This window comes from Anomaloglossus baeobatrachus, unplaced genomic scaffold, assembly GCF_048569485.1.
Source record: "Anomaloglossus baeobatrachus isolate aAnoBae1 unplaced genomic scaffold, aAnoBae1.hap1 Scaffold_71, whole genome shotgun sequence".
Taxonomy (NCBI): Eukaryota; Metazoa; Chordata; class Amphibia; order Anura; family Aromobatidae; genus Anomaloglossus; species Anomaloglossus baeobatrachus.
Genome location: NW_027445085.1, coordinates 703,874 through 706,165, shown reverse-complemented (window position 1 = coordinate 706,165; position 2,292 = coordinate 703,874). Strand labels below are relative to the sequence as shown.

The window sequence follows — 2,292 nt, the reverse complement described above, 5'->3', positions numbered from 1 at the left end:
ACACCACTCCTATGGCTGACTTGGTGAGCTGTCACTGAATGGGTGGGCTGAAGCAATGGTGGATGCTGCTGTTTGGATAGCATGTGTATCTACTGAGAACAGCTTATCAATGGTGGCAAATCGGAGCAGCTTAATTTCTTGCTCTCCGCAGTTCAACACTCTCATGGGCACTCTTCCCTTCCATATTAATGAATAAAACTATGATGTAAATAGCATATAGATACCCCACAAATGCAGATAAAAGTAGGTTATGGGAAAAGGGGGAAGAGAGAAACAGGAAAATAGTGGAATAAAGTATACCTTCCAGGTGGGAGAGGAAATGGCAGCACAGCCAGTGGAGGTGAAGCAAGGGGAGCCTGCAACTAAAGAGTTGAGAGCGTTATCACATGGTGACTGAGCCTGATTGTAACGGGAGCATAGAGGTGCCGATCCTGTCTTACCTGCGTTGGTGTAGAAGTGGGTGTCCTGTGGTGGAGTCAGCTATGTGCAGTGGTGGCCGTGGGTTCTTTTATGTGCGACCGTAGTAATAGCTGCGCCCACTTCCTGTATGGGAGTGGAATGCAGTGAGGGTAATGGAACGCACGCCTGCGCATTTGTGTTTAACGTCGCGCATGTGCAGAACGGAGAAAAGGCTGCGCTCACTTCCTAATGAAAGGGAGTGAGACGCATCTGGGAAGGGAAGGGAAAAGATTAGGGTTTGGGGATGATGAAAGGGCTTTCTACGGACAAGGATGGCAAAGGGTGGCAGTGACGGAAAGTCAGGCAGCCTGTCCTGTCCTGTCCTGTCCGTCCGTCTTTTTGTATCATGAATTGGAAAGACTGCAAGGGGGAGGGGAGGTGCTTGTGTCCAAAAGGAGGAGTTATTCAGATTCATTGCAGTGGGCGGCGGCTGCAAAAAGCACCATTCTTCTTGTTTTTGCTCTGCAAAACAGCCTTTTCAAGGGTTGGCTTGGGTGACAAAATGTCTTCTGTAGGCGTGGGTTTGTCTCCCTCTCCCTAAGATGTGTCCGGTATAGGCCAGGGTGCCACTCAAGGCCGTAACCAATTCGGGTTATAGCTTCTCGGCCTTTTGGCTAAGATCAAGTGTAGTTTCGGAGGACGCTACCTTGGTCGGTACTGGAAGGTGCCTGGGATTGCACGTCTGCCGGCCTTCAGGAAGTGTGTGCGCCTTCTGGTGACACATAGCCCTCTTGTGCCTGGACGGTTCCCAGGCAACGGGAGGCGATCACCTTTGTTATTTTGAAGTCCTACTGATAAACAGAAAAAAAAAAAAATTAAATCTGTTCTTATCAGTTTAATATCTGATACGTCCCCTCTCTGGGGACCATATATGAAATGGATTTTTAGAACAAGGAGATGGAAAAAATCTTGCTCTGTCCACTCCACGCATTGACCTGGTATTGCAGTACCTCCAGGACCGGTGCACCCCTTCTTAACCCAGTTTCCAAAAGCAGAACTCAATTCACCTGATTCAAATGAGCCCCATTAGTGAATTGAAAGAAAGCAAAAACTTTATATGCACCTCAATTTGGCCAATTCACTTTTCACACTTTCACCCTTTTTTTTATCTTTCACACCTTTTACTTGCTTTATTGATGCAAAAGCTGTGCCAAATAGCAAACTCATCTCCACTCAACTTGACCAACTCTGCTATGTCCCGTGCAGTATCTTATTCTCAGTCTTATCTAGATCATTTGCAATTGAATAGAATAGATCCCTTTTGGACACATTGGATTCAGCTGCTGCAGTGACTGCAGGTGTTAGAAGATGCAGACTTGGCATCAGGTGCTGTCTATCAGATTCCACTCCAATTAAAGCTTCCATTGTTTTTCGGTGTTTTCTTTGAGCAATGATGATGTCTTTAGTGATCTGTTGGCTCCCTCTCCTGGAGGAAGAGTTTGCTTGCTCTTGGACTTTCAAAAAGAGAGGTCATGATAGACATTTAGCTTCTGAGCCCAATTGGGGACAGTCATGGGTGATGAATGTTTTGCAACCTGCTGCGAAGCCTGATACCGCAATATAAGGAACGTCAAATACTAAGAATGGGCGGCCTATGAAAGAATTAGTACTTTCATTAAGCATACTTAAACGGCTAATTGGGAATAGACAAACTGTAAAAAGCCCTCTGAGAAAGCCCCTCTCTAACCTTTGTTAGTAAGCTTTTCTGTAGTCTGCCTGTTGATGTATTTTCCGTTTGAACAGTGCACAACATGAAGTGACGGAACACTGGCTTGTCACAATGTCCCCCGCTGACATCACGATAGCGCTGCTGCCTAGAAAGCCAGCTGCGCA

General features: G+C 46.3%; 1 pseudogene; it reads left to right on the top strand.

Annotated features, from left to right (window-relative positions):
* Nucleotides 1-1,224: 1,224 nt before the first annotated feature.
* On the top strand, nucleotides 1,225-1,431 carry LOC142287111 (U2 spliceosomal RNA; annotated as a pseudogene).
* The last annotated feature ends 861 nt before the right edge of the window (nucleotides 1,432-2,292 follow it).